This window comes from Salvia miltiorrhiza, chromosome 3 (assembly GCF_028751815.1).
Source record: "Salvia miltiorrhiza cultivar Shanhuang (shh) chromosome 3, IMPLAD_Smil_shh, whole genome shotgun sequence".
NCBI classification, from domain to species: domain Eukaryota; kingdom Viridiplantae; phylum Streptophyta; class Magnoliopsida; order Lamiales; family Lamiaceae; genus Salvia; species Salvia miltiorrhiza.
In genome coordinates, this window is record NC_080389.1 from 41,612,465 (window position 1) to 41,633,589 (window position 21,125).

Consider the following 21,125-nt stretch of genomic DNA (forward strand, 5'->3'; position numbering starts at 1 on the left):
ATAAATTCAAAATCTCACCAGCAAAATTGAGATAAAATTTATTGCACAAGGATGGCTTACAATAAATTAGTTTTAATCTATACTATATTAAAAAAACAACTCATAATTTTAAATTGATTTTAATTTAATTTCAAATTGATTTGAAAGGTAATTTTAAAAATATGTATAATATGAAGGTTACAAATAAATCATATCTCATTCACACCTCCACTATTTTACCCACTATCTTGCAACCTTTATAATCTAGATAATAATATATAAAAGAAGAGTTTTTTCCCTCCATTTTTTCCCTCTCTTTTTCTCTCTCTTCTTCCATCAATTTTTTCACTAGGCTTCACTCATTCAATTAGGATTTATAATTATTTTTTTATATTTATTTGAGTTATTTGGGTTAATTAATTCAAAATTAGGGTATACTATAATTTTTAAAAATTTCAATTTTTAGGAATAAATATTATTTAGAGTCATTATATTATAATCTTTTTATTTTATTTTATAACAAACAATTATAAAATAGAGAGATTAGAAGTGACATACAATCAAACACAGGAAATTGTGGGACACATCAATGAGACAATCTAAACAGGGTTAATCAAATAATAATTAATTAAATAATAGTAGTAATTAAGTGCTCTAACCCAGGAAATTAATTGTGGAACACATCAATGAGACAATCTAATTAGGGTTAATCAAATAATAATTAATTAAATAATAGTAGTAATTAAGTGCTCTAACCCGATCGACCACGTAAGCCATGGAAATGCAAGAGATGAACTAAAAATTTGCTACACCAGACGACAGTTGCTGCAGTTTCAATCAAACTAGTATTGTACCCGTGCGATGCACGGTCCAATTATTTATACGTAGTTGTAATAAATAGTAGTAGTATTATAGAATTTTTATAAGTGTATTTAAGTGATTCAAAAAAAATGCAAAATATTCAAATCAAATTGAAAATTTATATTGTATAATAAAAAAAGATAAGAACTAAAAAAACAAAAGTAAGACACAAACATTACTTACAAAGTAAAAAAAGAATATTTAAATAAATATGAATACTGCACAAAATTGATTTACTTAAGTCAATTTAAATGCTTCGCACTATATGATCATTCATATATATATTTGTCATATATAGCAAGAGTACTATAGAGTTGTGAAAATATTTTTAACTGATAAAAAATAAAATACAAAGTAACTAAATGAAATTGAAAATTAAAGTTCAATCAGTAAGACAACTCATTCATTTATCTTTATTATTCTTTAAAGATTCTCTGTTATTCAAAAATACATAAATAATATAACTTGCAGAAATTGAGCATGAGGATGCTCTAGAAGCACGTAACACAACACTGCAAGAAGCTCTAACCACCAAACCACCAACAAAACCAAAAGCTAGACAACTGCCATCAAATGATATAACTTCATATGGTATATACAAATTCTACAATAATGCCTATAAATTAATGAAATGTGAACTAATACGAAATTGTATTATTACACAGGTTCTATTATCGAACGAAGCATTTTGTGTAGTATTATGTACTTTTGTATCTGCTAGTTATGCTCATATGCTAATTAGACTTTTGTATAATTATGTGACTATTATTTCAAATAGCAGAAACTCTAACAATTCACTAAACTTTTGATGTGTAAGAGTGTGAAAGAATTCGACCGCCTAATTGTGCTTATGTGTAAATATTCACACACTATTGATGTCTCTAATAATTTTTAATATATATCTACTTATATACTTACATCAATATTAAAAAAATATATAGAATCTGTTTTCTGTTTCATAGCGTGCATATTTAATTAAACTCTATATAAAACTATCATAGAATCGGTATTTAGTTACAATAATTGAATATTGAGATCAGATAGCATTCAATATTGTTTGTTTGTCCTATATTAAAATGCGATTTTATATAAAAAGGGAAAAGGAAAAAAGAACAAAGAAACCCTAGAGAGCACAAAAAAGCAGACTTAGGGCCGAGCCTCATTAAAACCTTTTCATGGAAAACCCTGTGGGAAAAACCAGGAAAGGAAAAAGAGTTCTCGTCAAAAGACAAAAACCACGACCAGAAGAGCGTAAAGGAAAGTTTCTGAAACTCCGACCTAACCATCGTTTCAAAACAATCCCGGCTCAAACTAGTCACAACCGAAACAAGAACAAGCAAAGCAACAAAGATGATGTCCGGTGAGACGTTGTCGCCATCATCCAAGAAACAGAAAAAATAGTTGAACCTCAGCCGGTTAGACGCCGTCGCTGAGTAAACCAAACCCATGTCCCCAAAAACACCAAGTGAGAAGAGATTTTTTCCGGTTATATGCCGTCGCCAAATCTCTCAGCAGAGACTACACACGAGATCGAACAGCAGCAAGCTGGAGATCTTCTTTGAGAACCCTACAGATCAAAAGACAAACGAGACAGAGGCCGGAAAGGTCGCCCTTGTCCCATGTCATCAATTCTTCATACGAACGCGACTATGAGTCGCCATATCCAGAGAAACCGCAATCTTAATATCCTCAATAGCAAAGGGCCACCACCCTTCGATCCGGGCATGATTAGCCATAATATCCGCCACACTATTTCCTTCTCTATAAATATGCGAGATCTGAATTCGAAAAGTTGAAAGCCAATTTAAAGTCTGTTTCCAGAGCGGTAGAAAACGCCAGGGAACATTCAGAGAACGAGATTGAAGAAGCTGGACAACATAAGACGAGTCTGCTTCAATCCAAAGCCAATGCCAACCACGAGAATTCGCAATTCGAACAGCATGCATGATCGCGAAAAGCTCCGCTTCAAAAGCGAACCCCGAACCCCCTTTATAGTGATAACAACCGCGAACCGCACCCCAGTTATCGCGGAACACACCGCCCGCGGCAATGCTCCCAGGTTTCCCAAGTGCCGAACCGTCAGTATTGACTTTAATCCACTGCCCCGCCGGTGGCCACCAGTGAACCTCAATCATCATAGGGGGCGAAACAGCGCGCATAGCGACCCCAATTTGCCTAAGCACCAAATAATCTTGCCAAGAGTTATTAGAACGCCCAAGCTTAGGGAAATTGGAATCCATCTCCTTAAACGCAACTTTCAGGAGCCCAAGAATCATATTCGGGTGGAAACTAGCATCATTAAAAGTCACTTGATTGCGGCAATCCCAAATTTTCCAAATAAAATTAATCACCCCAGCTTTCCAGTAGTTACGAACCAATGGACTGAAATCAGTGTTCCATGCAGCAGCTAACATGCTATGAATATCCAAGCAGTCCAGCATGTGCGATTTGGCAAACCAATCAAAGAAAACCACCCAAGTCTGCCGGATAACACTGCAATTCCAGAACAAGTGGTCAATAGACTCTTCAGCCAACCCACACATCACACATCTGTTGGGGCCGTGCATGCCCCTTTTGATTAGACCATCCAGAGTCGGCATCTTCAAATGCAGAATCCTCCAGGTGATAAGAGATCTTTTGTCAGGAATAAAACGCTCCCAGATCCAAGTGCCCCAAAGAACTTTTGGAAAATGCGGAGACTGCGAAACATAGGCAAGAGAGGCCGAAACCTCCCCACTAACAGAAGGTTTCCAGAAGCGAGTGTCACTCTCTTCCCCAATTGGAAGCAAGAGAATATCCACCACAAGATCAGGAAACTGAATAATAAAATCCGGAGTGAAATGCCAAACACCATCATAGAAGTAATCACTCACAGCTTGCTGCAGGAAGTCTCTCATAAAAGGCGGAATATGAAGCTTGTCCGCCAACTTGTAACCCAGCCAATCGTCATGCCAGAAATAAATGTGTTCTCCAGTGCCAATATAGGAATAAGAATCCATCACCAAGGAGTTCACATGCTCCCTCACGCCAGTCCAAAATGGAGAAGAAGCCAAGAACATCTTGGCATAGCCAAAATTCGACAAGTAGCGAGTCGCCATGACCGAAGGGGCGAAGTCTCGGCCTTGCACAAGCTTCCAGGCCATCTTCATCAAGAAGCTTCTATTCATAGCCGAGAAAGACCTAACCCCGAGGCCACCTTCCGACCGAGAAGCGCAAACCCTAGACCAGCTTACCGGGCACGAAGGCTTTTTGTCCACATGTCCCGACCAAATAAAGTTGCGGCACTTCCTATCCAGTTTATAGATGAGGGATTTAGGCCATCTATATATCATCATAGAGTGCGTTACCGAACTTTGAATCACAGAACGAACCAAGCAAATTCTGCCAGCCATAGATAAGTGAAGCCCCTTCCAACTTGAAAACTTGTTGACAATCTTATCATAAATACCAATCAAGTAAGAAGCACGCATGCGACCAGAGAAGATCGGGACTCCCAAGTAGGTAACCGGCAAAGATCCCATCGCAAAGCCAAGCTCATTAATCACACGATTCTTCATAATGCAAGAAACGTCCCTCCCGAAGAAAACGTTAGACTTAGCAGGGTTACAGATTTGTCCCGAAATATCACCATAGAAATCCAAGATTTCTTTGATTTTGCGAGCGTTTTTCAACGACGCCTTACAGAAAATCAAGATGTCATCAGCATAAAGCAAATGAGTAGGAAAAGCTACCTTTCTGCTGAAATCCATGGAAATAATGTGACGAGAAGTCACACAAGTGAGGAATAAGTGACTCAAAACATCCTCAGCAATTCCAAAAAGAATAGGAGAGAGAGGATCACCCTGCCTAACTCCCCTGGAACAAGCGAAGTAGCCACTCAACTGCCCGTTGTAAAGAATGGAAATCCGGGCAGAACTGAAGATAATGGAAATCCATTCAATGAACTTTCCATGGAAACCATTAACCCTGAGCACATTCAGAATAAAGTCCCAGCGCATAGTATCAAATGCTTTGCGAATATCCACTTTGCACGCCATATTCGAGCGTTTGCCCGTGCGATTCATGCAGCTAAAACCTTCAGAGCCAAGCATGATACAGTCATGAATCGAACGACCTCCAATAAACCCAAATTGGTTTGGCGACACCCCAACTGCCGCCACTTCCCCCAATCTGGTAGCGAGGATTTTGGAAATAATTTTAAAGAAGAAATTTGACAGAATGATAGGTCGCAAATCAGCCACCGTCTCCACCACATCCTTTTTTGGGATCAAAATTAAGATGCTAGCATTGCAGCCTGCAGGCAGATAAGAATTAAGGAAGAAAGCACGCACCGCAGAAAGAATATCCAGTCGTATAATGTTCCAACAACTCTGAAAAAACTTCCCAGAAAACCCATCCGGACCCGGCGAGCTATTCGCATCCAAGCTAAAAATCGCAGCCATAATCTCCTCATCATCAGGTATATGCGTGAGTTTCCCATTCTGATCCTCAGACACAAATTTATCAATAATACCTTCCAGCATATCCCAATTCACATTACTGGGGCTTTCGTCTTTAAAAAGAGAGGAAAAGAAATCAATAATATGCTGCTGAATATTCCCCCTATCATACGAGACTACATCGCCAATCTTCAAGTGCTCAATCCTGTGACTTTGCTTTCGAAAGCGAATAGCACGATGGAAAAAAGAAGTATTACGGTCTCCGTCAGAAAGCCAGTGCACACGACTTTTTTGTTGCAAAAGACTGTTCTTCCTGGCAAGCAAAGAAGACAACCGAGCTTGATGATTGACCTCCTCCTCAAAAAGAATGTCCGTGTAACCCTGGTCAGAAATCTTGTTCTGCACGTCGAGCAACGAGACTTGCTCCGAATTAATCTGCATATCCACCTGCCCAAACACATCTTTATTCCACGCCCTGAGGTCATTTCTGAGACGACGGAGCTTGAACATGATTTTAAAAATAGGACAACGAACGTCAGTCCCAGCATCCCAAGAAGACGCCACTCGCTCAAGAAAGTTGGGGTGAGAAGTCCACATATTCAAGAATTTGAAACGTCTCCCCTTACCCATCTCATCGCTGCATTGGAAAATCAAGGGAGAGTGATCAGAGGTAAGCCTTGGGAGCGCATGGGTGTTAATCGAAGCCCACAAATTCGCAAAACCAAGGGAGAAAAACGCCCTGTCCAATCTAGACTCCACATGCCGAGGAAGTAAAATCCGACCAGACCACGTAAAGCGAATGCCAGAAGAAGGAGATTCAATCATATCCGAAGCCGCGATGAAGTCGCAAAACTCGCTGCAAGAGCTTCTCAAAGGGGCCACCAAACTACGTCGCTCATGAGCTCCCTTAACGACGTTGAAGTCGCCAATAAAGACCGTGTTCCCATCAACAAAATAAAGAAGGTCTGTCCACAAGGCACGTCGAGAAACGTGGTCATTCGCACCATGCACAACAGCAACTCTAAAGAAGTATGTTTGCCAAACACAATCAGCAATAATGACTTGATCCGAGGAGAGCAGAATTGTGGTCTGAACATCCGGACTAGTGAGCAACCAGATGTTCGGTCTCCGAGGCTGTCGACAATTTTGATGACGAGGGACCAAATTAATCGATCTCCAATAGCTCTGGCGAACTTTCTGAAGGCTTTTCTTAGGCTCAATAATGCCTACAAGAGAAGGCAAAAAGGAACGACAATGCTCCTTAAGAAGAGATTTAGAATCGTCCGAAAAGCCTCGGACATTCCAAACCAAAAAATTCATAAGAATTATTGATTAATTCTGGGCTGAGAAGACCCCAGCTCCGCTTCCTTATCCCACCGTTTGTTTGCTACGTTGTCCATAGCCTGCAAACTATCCGACTCTTGATAATCAACAATATACTCACGTGGTTGATGGCCATCATCAGCTGCCTTCTGGAGACTATTTTTGATACTTTCTTGCTGAAGAAGAAGAGCTTTATTATGATTGCGCGCATTCTTTTCATTTTTTGTAGGACGCCCTCTGCCACGTTTAGGTAAGCTTGATCCTGAGGCCTCATGATTTAACCTTTCCACTTTAATATCATTTTCTAAAGCGAGAATTTTTTTTTCCTTGCTTGTTTGGTCCGCCGAAACAGGAGCAATAGTGCTCTGCGCATTCTGCTGAGAGATGGTGTCGCGATCCCTCTCATGTCTCTCCTCTTGAAGAGAAACCTGAGTCAAGCCTGCTGCCACATTCTCCGTAACGTCCCCCCATGGTTCGTTCATTTGCTCCTCCTGAAGAGAAGCGTGGTGCGAGCCTGCTGACATTTTCTTCGATACGTCCCCCAACTGTTCTATCCTTTGTTCCCCATCAACCTGCAAAATAGATCCTTCTGCCGTAATTAAGTTTACGCCCCCCAACTGTTTGGTGAAAAGTTCCACCGAAAGAGGCTGTTGTGATTCCCTCTTATCAGTAGCATCTCCCATCTGTTCGATGCTATGCTCCATAGAAATATGTTTAGTGGCAGCAAATTCCCGACCCTTCTCTTGCTGTTGAGATCTCATTCCTTGATTATTATTATTTTCATCCGAAGCAATGTTCATGTCGATGTTTCCCGCTGTGTTCTTAAGAATGGCATCCTGCTTGTTAGTCTCCAAATCCTCTTGAATCGAGGAATTTTCGAGGATGGCGAATCTGTTACCATCCTGGGACCCCAGTTGATTATGCTTAGAGCCCGAGCTCCTGTTACACAAATTTTCCAAAAGATCCGGCCCTGTAAACTCCTTGTGCGAAGTCACACTCGTTTCCTTAGCTCCATCTTCCGACTCCGAGTCAGATGCCACCTCTCCATCGAGAGGCTGCTTACTCTTGTCCTCCACAACAGCCTTCCATTCCGGGCCTCTAATGATTTTCGCCTCAGGTTCAATATTTTTACCTGCTTTTCCTCGCCGACACTTGTCCGGCGAGTGACCAGTTATCTTACATTTAGTGCAATATAAAGGAATATATTCATAACTGAATTCAATGTTAAAAAAATACTCGCCTCCATCAATCGTCATGAATTCCGGGAGAGGTTGAGAGAGATCAATTTCCACTAAAATACGAGCAAAGTGAGCTACTTCATCATCAATAGACGTACCATCAATCTTCAACGGTTGTCCCAACCATCGACCTATGCCCGAAAGAACCTCCGGATGCCAGAACTCCACCGGCAGGTAATATACTCTCACCCAAACTTGAGCCAAGGAGGACGATTCTTTATATGGGTTAAAAAAGCGAACCCAATCACGAAGACGTATCGAACCTGCAGGAAGATCCCAGATCACATGTCGTTTAGCGACAGCTTTATCTTCCTTGTTGAGGAACTTTAAAGTATAGAATCCTCTTCCCATCGGCATGAGAGACCAAGGAGATTTAATCGCCCACAACGATTGTAATTCCGCCTTGAGTTCTCTAGTGGTCCTAGGTATTTCACCCTTATTCATCATGAAATGACCAATAAGCGCGTGTTGGAATTTTGACGCCTGAAAATTCTGAATTTCGCGAGGAACTTTGAGCACGCCATGTCCTCCTTGAGCAAAGGGTTGAAGCGCGTGGAATTTATGTGCCGGTAAGTCCGGCTTCCTGACCCTTTGGGGTGCCGTGACATGAGCATAAGCGGACACCGTTCCAACAGCTTTCGCGGTAGAAGAGGAATAACCAAGCAGCGGCTGCTGATTCTTCTGCGTTGAAACACTCGGCAAACAAGGGTTATCCTTGGAGGTTGGTAAAGCTTGGCCAGCAACGTCCGTAGAGGCTATGATGAAGTTGTTCGAAACTTGGGGCAGATTAAGACCACCCCTGTCGATCGAGGACTGCTGAAAATCACCGGAGGACATGATCGGAGAGGAGAACGGTGGAATTTGTGCAATCGTTTTAACAGGTCAACCATCTACAGTGTTCAGAGGTTTGGTCTGGCCTCTTAACCTGCTGGCAAGGATGGGCAGACCCCAAAGGCCGGAGAGACGGACTGCTGTAGGTGCAGCGTCGCAGCCGTAGTAGTCGGGGTAGGGCTGTCCGAGCGGCGGCGAGGATGCGCTCTAAGATCCGCGCTCCCAACAGTCAATCGGTTATCACAGCATCCACCCCCTCCGCGAAGACGCCGATCTATCACAGCAAGTACCCCTCCCCACCGTCGGAGCGATGCAGCGGCCGGCGATATCCAGTGACGTGGGTCAGAGCGTCAAGCGATCGCCGATCCAGTCAACTAACAACAGTTGAGACAGCAGCTGTGAGCGAAGGACGTCGGCCGATCTAACAGCAGTTGAGAGGGAAGGACATCGGCCGAGCGAACAGCAGTTGAGAGGGGATACGGCAGACTCCGGCTCCGGTCGGAAGCGGCGAGCTCGCGTCCGCGGCTGGAGCGAAGAACAGCAACGATGTCGTCACGAAGACGCCGATCTATCTCAGCAAGGAGCCCTCCCCACCGACGGAGCGAGGCAGCAGCCGGCGAGAACAGCAACGACGGCGTCAGAGCGTCAAGCGATCGCCGATCCAGTCAACTAGCAGCAGTTGAGACAACAGCTGTGAGCGACGTTGGCCGATCTAACAGCAGCTGAGAGGGAAGGACGTCGGCCGAGCGAACATCAGCTGAGAGGGGAGGCAGACTCCGGCTCCGGGCGGAGGCGGCGAGCTCGCGTCCGCGTCTGGAGCTGTTGCGTGCAGCGGCGGATATTGACTCACCGAGGAGTCGAAAAATTCTCTCTCTAAATGATATTCGGAAAGATTGTTGTTTGTCCTATAATCATTTCGCTTACAATACTCAATTTTTGGTTTATTTCATAAAACCTATAAATGCTAATTCTAATGTACAATATAAATAATGATGTTTTTTAGTGAAAATTTATATATACGGAAAAGCTAAATGGACACCGAGTGTCCATGACACTCGGTCAAAACCGGAGTTTTTGCACTTAGCCAAAGTGGGCCGGATTTTTAGTGAATTAGTTATTTACTGATTTATCCTTATTAAGTACTACTATTTTATTATTAATATAAATCCGAAATTAGTTTGTTTTCGTTTAGTTTGATTCCTTTTTTTCCGTTTAGTTTGTTTCCTTCTTTTTCTTTCATTTTGTTTCCTTTTTTTCGTTTATTTTGTTTTCTTATTTTTATGTTTTTATTTCAGAAGCTTTTCTTAATTATATAATTCGAAAATTATATAAATCAAATTTGAATTTTATTTCTGGAATTCTTTTGATTATTTGTTTCTTGATAAAATAATCTTATATTTTGTTTCCAGTTTTTTCTTTCCAAAATTAATATTATTTATTTTTATTCGAAAATTATGTTTTATTTATTTGTTTACTCTAATTTTATGAAGATCCTAAAAGTAATCCTATTTTTGTTCCTACATATTATTTTTCTATTGTTTCGAAAATATATTTTTTTCTTTAATTTTGTATTTTTATATTCTAAAATTTTGTTTTTTTCTTTTCCGAAGATTTATTATTTTGGTTTATCGGAAATTATGTTATTTTATTTCTTTCCACTAATTTGGATATTCTTCTAAAAATAATCATAGATTTGTTTCCATTAAGAGAATGAAATAATATAGTGTGAGTAATGAGAAAAAATAAAATAAAATGAATCGTAAGCATGAGATTTTGCTTGTAAAATTATATAACATATAGTTTATTAAAAGCTATACAATGATAAGAAAATGAACTAATATAGTTTGAAGTTGAATTAGTGAATTGAAATAAACTCAATAATAATAAGAATGATTAAACTCAATGAAATAAAGTTGAATTAATGAATTGGAATAAATTAGTGAAGTTGGAAAAATAATATTAAAAAATGAATCATACGATGGTATTTTGCTCGGAGAATCATATATATTATAAATATATTATAAATGAATGAATATATATGTGGGCAATATGAATGTTTAAAATTTGAAAATAATATTTTCGTACGATTGGAAATCGCTCGCGAAACTATTTAACATATATTTGGATGAGAAACAATGTATTATACGATGATATTTTGCAATGTATTGAAATTAATTTGTGAATTTGAAAAAAAAATTACTAAAAAAACATGAATCATATGATTGGATTCGGTCGCAAAACTATTTAAGGAATACTTTGTTTGAATGTATTATAATAAAGTATTAAATGTAATATAATTATAACAAAATGAATATAGTATTGTATGAGTAACGAAGTCGAAAATAATTATAGTCAATGAAGTAAAGTAGAATTAATTATTTGAAATTAATTACTGAATTTGTAAAAAAAAAATTGTAATATTATGTGGACAAAAATAAATTAAAATACAAAGAAAATTGAATATAATATATATGCATATTTTGGCTGACTGAACTGAAAAAATAGCAGCCCATTTGTCTCTTATTTTCGGTCCAAATCGCACCTCACCTACTTCCCATATCAGAAATTAATTGAGCCTCTTCAATAAACCCAAACCCCAAAACACGCCTCACCCAATCCCATTCTACTCATCACCAAATTGTCGTCGTCTTCCTCACAATCTACCAAAAACCCTCGATCCCAAAAAAAAAAAAATATGCGAATATAGGTTTGCTTATATCATAAAGATATTCATTTTATATAATTGAAATATTAGTTAAGTTGGAAGCAAAAATAAAGTATAGTCAATCGTACGCAGTGATTTTGCTCGGAAAACTATATAACATACACTTTATTAAAAGCGATATAATAATAACAAAATGAACTACTATAGGGTGAGTAATGAAAAATAAATTTTTTAAGTGAATCATGCGATGAGATTTTGCTCGAAAAACTATATTACATATACTTTATTGGAATATATTATAATAAAGTATTATAATTGATATGATGTTAACAAAATGAACCATTATTGTGTGACTAACGATGTGACCTTAGTTATTGTAAAACTATGAAATAAAGTTTAATTAATTAGTGAAGTTGTAATAAAAAATGAATTTTATAAGATATATATATAATGCATGAATATTTATGTTGGGGAAACCATTGAAGTTGTACAAGCACAAAAAAAAATGCCTAGAATACATTATAAATGAATAAATATATTACAAAATGAAATTATGTGACAACTTATTATGGAGGTACAATATTAAAATTGTGAAATTGGGAAAAATTTAGATTAATATAAGCGTTAGTATAATATCATAATGAATTAGTGAAGTTGAAATAAAAAGTATACTCCATTAAATAGAGTTGAATTAATTAATTGAAGTAAATTAGTGAAATTGAGAAAAATAAATAAAATAAAATGAATCATATGCAGGGATATCACTCGGAAAACTATATAACATATACTTGAATGAAAAACAATGTATTATTGTAAATAATTAAACGTGATATGTCAATAAGACAATGAACTGCTATGGTGTATGTAACGAAGTCGATATAACTATTCGTTATAAAATTATGAGTTATTAATTATTTTAAGTTAAATTAGTGAATATAATATATAAATAAATAAAATAAAGTTAAATGATTCATACGATTGGATTTCGCTCGCGCACTATTTAACATATACTTGAATGAACATATACTTGAATGAGAAACAAGTTTATATAGTAAAGTATTAAACACGATATATGCCCTTAATACGATGAACTGCTATAGTATACTTAACGAAGTCAATATAATTATTCGTTATAAAATTAAAATGCAGTTAGTTAATTAATTTAAATTAAATTATTGAATATAATATAAATACACACACACACACACATATATATATATGTATATATATATATATATATATATATATATATATATATATATATATATATATGGATTTTTCATTCTTTTGTGAAGATTTGATTTTAGATTTTTGATTTTAGATTTTATTCATGAAAAATAAATCATAAATATAAAAGTGGTGAATATCAAATTTTAAGGATGATAAAAATCATTCAGAATGTTATACGAAATTCGATCACACTTTTTAACAAACATCTGGCAAACATTCAAATAGTGGATTCAAGTATTAATATTACTTACTTATTAATGGGAAAAAAATCATAATTTTCAAAAAAAATAAAAACATAATTTCCAAAAATATAAATAATAAAAATTTCGGAAAAAATCTTGAAATATTTTATGAGAATCTCTAAAATAGTGGATTCAAATATAGGATAATTTTGTGGAGAATGAGAATATCTAAATTAGTGGAAACAAATCTATGATTAGTTTTAGAAGAATCACCAAATTATTTGAAACAAATAAAGATAACATAATTTCCAAATAAAAAAAATCAAATAAAAACTAACATAATTTTCAAATATAAAAAACATAATAACAAAATTTTCTAAAGAAATAAATAAATAATCTTAAAAAAATATTAATTAAAAAAAAACAATAGCTACAAACAAATCTAGGATTTTTTTTAACAAAAAACCATGAATTATTGGTAACAAATCAATAATAAAATTTTAAATAATAAATTAAACAATTTTCGGAATAAATAATCATATAAACCTCAAATATATGATTTACATAATTTTCATAACTAAATAACTGAAAAATAAGTAAAAGAAAAACCAAAAAAAAAGAGAAAAAAAGGAAACAAAAAGAACGTAAAAAAGGAAACAAAAATAACCGAAAAAAAAGGAAACAAAAAAAACAACAAAAAACATTAAATAATATGAGGGGTTAATTAGTAAATACAAAAATTCCTCTAAATCGGCCCATTTGGGTTAAATGCAAAAAAACCGATTTTATGTAGGTGTTCAGGACACCAGGTGTCCATTTATCATCACCCTTTCCTAAATATATATATATATATATATATATATATATATATATATAGGGAGAGGTTCAAGAAAGAACCATAAATAAAAGAAGACCGGAGAACCATTTTCAGCCATTCGATCATCAAGATCTACGGTGGATGCATCATCTTGTTGGATGAATGCAGATCCTGGGTTCGAATCCTGAAGGGAGCATTTTTATTAATTTTTTAGTGCATTAATTTTAACAGCGAATGCATTAATTTTTACAGTGGATGCATTAGATTTGATGGTTCTCCCGTTCTCACAAATAATGTAGTTCTCTCTAGAACCACACCCTATATATATATATATATATATATATATATATATATATATATAGGGGAGGACTACAGTAAAAACACTTCTTAAAATATAAATATAAACGTTTTTTAATGTACGAATTTTATCCAACAAGGTTACGAATTCATCCAACATGGTTACGAATTGTGAAAAATAAATTTTTGCTACCTTTGGGATTCGAACCCAAGACCACAAATTCATCCAAAAGGGTTACGAATCAACCGTAGATCTTGATGATCTAAGGACTGAAAATCATTTATATTTTATACACTTAAGAGTGTTTTTATTCTAGCCCTCCCCTATATATATATATATATATATATATATATAGGGGTGGGCTACCGTGAGAGCACATCTTAAAATAAGAAATAAGAGCAATTTTTAATATATGAATTTTATATAGAACACGTATGAATTCGCTGTATAAAGATATGAATTGTGAAAAATAAATTTTTGCTACCTTTGGGATTCGAACTCAGGACCATAAATTCATCCCACAGGATTATGAATCAACCGTAGATCTTGATGATCTAAGGGCTGAAAATGATTCTTATTTTATATCTTAAGAAATGCTCTTATTTTAGCCCATCCCTATATATATATATATATATATATATATATATATATATATATACAATGATTTAATAATATAACTGAATAACGCTAAGAAGAAACTAAATCAAGTTCACTTGAGCTACTACTATATCAATTTCATTTATTAAGATATTCAACAAAAAACTAACTCAAAAATATTTGGCCCATTCATTTCCAATACATAAAATTACTTGAGGTTTTTATTTGCAAATATTTCGCTTATAGAACACGTATATTTACAAAAATTTATTTAACATTTAATATTACAAAATCTTAATTTGAACTCTTATTTCGCAAAATTACTAACCAAAATTTGAACTCTTATTTCGCAGCCTTAATATTGCTACTAAATAATTATTATTGTTCACTAATAGTAAAGAAAGATAATAATGAATATGTAAATCATATTTACAAATATATTAATTATCTATGGGCCAAAACAAAAACGTTTATGTGCTATACTGGGCCAAACAAAATAACAGGCCAAAAAAAACAATTGGGCTCAATCTGTTTTATAATATTTTAAAGTCTTTATAATATTATAATAAAAAAATTAAATATTATACTTCTTCTAACTAAATAATATAAATGCTTTTTTATACATGTAAAATATAATTTATATTATTTTTATAGTAAACAAAAACATTTAAATATTACAATTTTGCTAATTAAATAAAAAACAATTTCTAACTAAATTCTTCTAACTAAAATTTAGAATAGAATTTATACTATAGAATTTGTATTTTACTACCACTTATTAATACCGATTCTTATTATTTTAAATACAAAATTAAATATTAAATATTAATACCGATTCTTACTAAACCTTTATGTAATTAAACGTTGTAAACAAAAAGGGAGGGAAATTTACTACTCATTAATTAAAACCAATTACCAAGTGGAAGATGAAAAGACATATTGTCAATCACAATATTAAGACTGCAAAACATTGAAAAGTTTTCCCTGTTCATTTCTCTCGAAGGAATAACTTCTCCTTCTTCATAGCAACCACTACAAAGATTCAGCATTTCCCACAAAATCAACACTCGTACGCATCACTGTAAGATCAAAAGTTTAAGAACGATAAGTAATCCTATCTACCTCCATCAACACTTATATTCAATTTGATAGTTATTGTAAAAAGTTATGTTTAAATAGATGTGTTAGATCATATTTTGCTTAATGGAATAGATTTCAAACTTTTTGTTTATAAATTTAACATATTGTTCGTATAATTTTGTCTGCTGTGAATTACATGTGAAAATATTTGTTTTTTTCGTTATTTTTTTTCCACAATATGAGCTTTGTTTTCTTCATTATACATAAAGTAAGTTTTGTTGACTACAAACTGTGCTTTTAGTTTTTCATTCCTAAATTGAAATGTTTGCTAGATTTTGATCATAATATATGATTTTTAACACCGTATATAACTCCAACAACATCGATTTTTTACTAAATTTTGTTGATCATCAACTGTGCCTTTTAGTTTATATTGTGAATTTAAGCTAACACAATATATTCCATGGGTTCCTTCTGTTGCTATACATTCCTTCATCTGCTATTCATTTCAATTTTGTGTGTTATCCATTTTCAAAATTTTCAAAATTTTCTCAATAAAAGGAGTTATCCATTTTAGAAGTAGAGGTATTTTGCAACCCCGTTATGTAGGACATTTTGAGATCCTAGAAAGAGTGAGCAATGTAGCTTAGAGCATCCGCATTGGGACCTCCTTGATAGCCTCCTTGATAGCCTCCTTGATAGTGTTTGTGTTATTGAGTAGGTAGTGCTGCATTGGGGTTCCTTGATAGCCTCCTTGATAATATTAGTTTTGATTTTATGTTTTTCATTTAAATTTTATTGCATAATTTAAATTGCATATTTAAATACTGGATTAAACATAAAATTTAAAATTACTTAAAACATAAAAAAAAATACATAAAAATTTAAAAAACCTAAAACATCATTAAAATCACATAATTAAAAGCCTAGGATAGACCACGACGCCTGAGCACGTCGGCGACCATGGACGCGTGCAATGCACGTTGTGCGTCCGTCATGTTCGTCGTATCCGTGTTCAGGAGCTGCATATCGAGCTCCCTCTCCCGGAGATCGTTCCTCCGCTGGTACTGGGCGGTGAATGCCCTCATCTGCGCGTCGTTCCTATCCAACCTCTCCACAATTTCTGGTGGAGGATCCGAGCTCGTATGCGACGCTGCAGCCTTCCCTTTCCCTTTCGCCGCCTTGGCCGCCGCCTTCGCCGCCTTGTTGCCAATGGGCCGAGCAGAAGAGATCTCCTCGCCCGACGCCGAGGTGGTGAAGCCGCCCTCTTCCGTAGTCTTTGTCCTCTTGGAGGCATGCACGTCTCCAAGGAGGTACATCGACTTGAACTTGGGATTGTGCTGGAGAGTTCTCCACGCGTTCCAGAAATTGAAGGAGGCATTGGTTGGGCTTCTAGCCTTGAAGATGGTTTGGGCCTTTTCACGAATCATATCATCCGAATGACCGGACGGCCAATTGTTGCTCGTCTCCACCCAAACAGCTTCCCAGAGACGCACATCCGCGCTCACCCGGGACCAGTGGCCTTGAAGTTGCTTAATGCCGAGGTCGACGCCGAGGATGGGGCACACACGTTCGCGGATCCGGCCCCAATATGACTCTCCCTTCTGATCCGTCCCACGGATCGAGTCGTTGGTCTCCTCCGCCCAAATTTGGACGATGAGATCCGTATGCTGTGGAAGGTAAGTATGACGGTAAACTTTTGGTTTGTCGTGCTTCATTTTGGTGGCCTTTTCCTTCCTCCGGCCGCCTTTTTTTGGTGGGGAGACACTCTGCTGAGCACTCACCGGTTCCTCCTCGGGCGGGCTCTCCTCCAAGTTGATTCCTCCCATATCGGGATGATAATCGGAGGAGAGATCAGGGCACCAATTTGGATCGTAGAAAGGGTTGTGTGGATCCATGACGGAGAAAATTGTAGGAGAAGAACAGGTGTGAAGAGAAGAAGGAAGAAGGATGAAGGAAGAAGGAGAAGAGGTGTGGAGAAGAGAAGAAGAAGATGGGTGTTTTAAAGAAGAGAAGAAGGGAAAATTAAAAAAAAAAAAAAAAAATTAAATCCGTCGGTCAAAGGTGCGGAGACCGAGGAGCTGCAGTCAAAAAGTGTATATAAATTCGAATTTTCAATTTTTTCATTTTTTTTTTTTAAATTGGGCGCGTGCATTGCACGCGCCATCTCCTTCGCCCTATCGAGGATACTCGATAACTCGAGGAGTCCTCGAGGAGCTCCTCGCCGCATCGCCCTCCTCGAGGACGATGGTCTCCTCGAGTACCCCATCGAGGACCCGCGATGCGGGTGCTCTTATAGGTTGGCACTGCCACCTAGCATTGGGGACGTGCACGATGTATTTCACGTTTCACAATTATGAAAGTACGTGTTGATCCAAAGCACGGAGTAAAAGCATGATGAAGTAATTCTTGCCCAAGACCTAGGCTATAGAGATAAGCCAATCTAGATTCTTGAGCGAAAGGTCCAAGTTTTAAGAAACAAGCAGACTCCTTTGGTTAGTACTTTAGCACCACCATGGTGTAGAAGAAACGATGTGAGAACTAGAAGAAAAAAAAAATGTAGACTCTATACCCCGAGTTAGATTGCTAAGGCATGTAAATTTCGGGGACGAAATTTTTTTGAAGGGGGAGGTGTGTGATATCCCAACCCTTTCATAGGAAATATATAAGATATTTAATTAGTATACTATTGATACACGCACGATTTTTAATTAAGTTATATTGTTTTAAAGAGATTTATTTTATAATTGAGTTTTTTTTTACTATTATCCTATCGATTAAAGGCCTTGAGGCCGCTTTATAAGATATACGAAAATGTTCTCACAAGTATTTTAATTTTATTTAATTATTTATTTATTTTCTGATGGATCTTAAGCACAATAAATTTTTGGGTTAATAGCCGAAAAATACACGAACTTTCACGAAATTTGCAAATTGCACACGAGCTTCAAAAATAGCCTCAGAATACATCACCTTTTAATTTTATCGTAAATTGCACACGGCGAAAGTTCCGGCAGTTCTTAAGTTTGACCGGCGATGACGTGGACAATATTTAACATTACATGGCATTACTCGTGGATTTTTTTACACGCTGGCAAGCCACGTGGGCAAAACGACGTCGTTTTGATATTTTGAAGAATTAAAAAAAAAAATCCTTACTTTTCCGGCGAGCCATTCCAGAATCCGACGAACCATCACCATTTTCAGAATCCGGCAAGCCACTGTTTTCCCTCACCTCCACCTTAATCACCACCACAAAAATCTCCACCACAAAAATCAAAGAAATCAAACATCAAAGAAATCTCCACCGCCCCTTTGAGCATTTGCAACTCCGACGCCGACGCAGCAGCAGACCGGCGCCCACCGCAGCCTCCCTCCTCCCTGCAACTCCAACGTCGGACGCCGCCCCTCGTCTCTCATTCTGACTCAAAACACCAAAACACCCAAAACTTCTCCTTATTTCAGAAACCCTTCCAAGGACGGCTCCGTCCTCAATTGATGGCAATAGCAACGGTGGCTCGCCGCCGCCCCTAAAGAAGCAGCGAGGACAACCCGCTTCGGATCTAGGGTTTTCGCAGCAAAACCCCCCCCCCCCATTTCCCCCATTTTCTTCGGCTCAAGACACCGCTCCAACCCAGGAGTATTCTGCCTCTTGATTCGTCAAGACAAGCTCCGCTGCTGCGAGTCGCGTCAATTCGAGACCGAGGATGCCGAGGAAGCCATGGAGGACTGCAAGACCCGCGCCGCCATGGAAGCTTTCGTCGCCAAGCTCTTCACCACCATCTCCACCGCCAAGGCCGCCTACGCCGAGCTCCAAATGCGCCTACTAGTAGAAACAGATCGATTCCTCGCCGCTGCACGTCACTCTCATGCTGGCGGAGATTCAGGAGCAGCGGTTGCTCATGAAGACCTACGAGATTTGGGGAAGAAGGTTCAGGCAAGAAGAAGGTAGATTTGGGGATTTTTCCTTTTTTTTTTTTGTTTTTTAAATTTATACTCACTTAAAACGACGTCGTTTTGAATGCCGGTAAGTCCACGTCTGAAAATTCCGGTGCCACGTCAACACCGATCAAGGTGGTGGTCAACGCATGTGCAATTTGCAACAAAATTAAAAAGTGATGTATTCTGAGGCTATTTTTGAAGGTGATGTGCAATATGCAAATTTGAAAATAGTTCATGTATTTTCCGGCTATTAACCCTAAATTTTTACTTATGAGTTGAATAATTTTTTTGGGGCCTACAGCCTAAAATTTGAAGTTTTGGTGAGAACAGCAACGTGTGAGCATGAAGGCTGAAACATTCTCCATTTTCCCCAAAAATTTTGCAGTATCAAATCTTCCATTTCCCAAAAAATTCTGCAGTGCCAAATCTTTTACTACTTTATTTCCAAATCTTGACAATTGATCCTATACGCAACTCCATCTATTTTCCAAGACAATCTTCTGCAGCAGATAATCAAGCTCATTTTATACTCCACAGAACCAAAATACAACAAAAGCCACCATTTCTTCACCGCTGCCACCATAATTGTGTGTCTAAGGTTCAACTTCATACTCCTATACTCAACTACATTTCCGTAATCTTCAGAAACAAAGAAGAATTTGTACAGAACCTTTGGAAACAAGAAAACCTAAGGACATAACATTTATGCAATTTCAGATTTCTCCAAGAACCCATCTTTATTTTCTTCGAATCTGAGTTGAATCTTTCTTGCTTACCTTCGGAGAGAGTGAGAGTCGAGAAAGTGGTGAGAGCTGGGAGGGGGTCTGTCGGAGCCTCACTCTGAGTTGACAAAGTCGCAGCTGCCGGTGCTGCAGGTGGCAGCAGCCCACCGGCCGCTCGTAGCTAAAGCAGGCGGAGGAGGAGGCGGAGGCCCAAGACGGACGGCTGTTGGCTGGCAGGAGGCGAGGCGGCGTGAGGGCGAGAGAGAGAGAGAGGTGGCGAGAGTGAAGTGGCCGTGTGGGAGGACGCGGCTGCCGGCGATTATCACCGGAGAAGGGAGCAGACGGCGGATGTTTAAGGGGGAAGAAGAGAGGGTGAGAAACGATGGATAGAGTGGGGTGAGAGGGGGACGACCAGAGGGAGGTGTTTCCGGCGAAGATTTCGCCGGAGCTGGGGCAGGCGGCCGGCGGCGGAGCTATGGAGGGAGAAGGGAGGCAGTGGGTGTGTAGTGAGAAATTGGAGAGATAAGGGAAGGGGGGGAACCGAATTGGGAGAGAGAGAAAGTGAGAGGTGATTTCTATTCTCTAGTTTTAGTTACTTTTTTTTTAAATTGGGCTTAAGCTATATTTGGGCTTTAATTTAGCTAATGGGCCGATTTTAATTTCTAAATGGGCTGCTGTTTAATACTCCATCCGTCCCACGAATCTTGACACGTTTTCCTTTTTGGGCCGTCCCACGAATCTTGACACGTTTCCTTTTTTGGTAATAATTATTACATTCTCTCTCCTACTTTATCACCTTTATTATATCCTCTATCTCATACTTTATCACTTTTATTACATTCTCTCTCCTACTTTACAATTTTATACTTTATTAATTACACACTTAAAACACTAATCTACAACTCCTTAATTCCCGTGCCG

The 21,125-nt window shown here is 37.6% G+C and overlaps 1 long non-coding RNA gene across 1 annotated transcript; it reads right to left on the reverse strand.

The window, feature by feature from the left end:
• Positions 1–18,481: 18,481 nt before the first annotated feature.
• On the reverse strand, positions 18,482–20,870 carry LOC131016776 (uncharacterized). Its single transcript, XR_009099217.1, has 2 exons — positions 19,542–20,870; positions 18,482–19,450 (listed from the first exon to the last, which is right to left on the reverse strand). It is a non-coding gene; the product is annotated as an uncharacterized LOC131016776 (long non-coding RNA).
• Between the last annotated feature and the right edge of the window lie 255 nt (positions 20,871–21,125).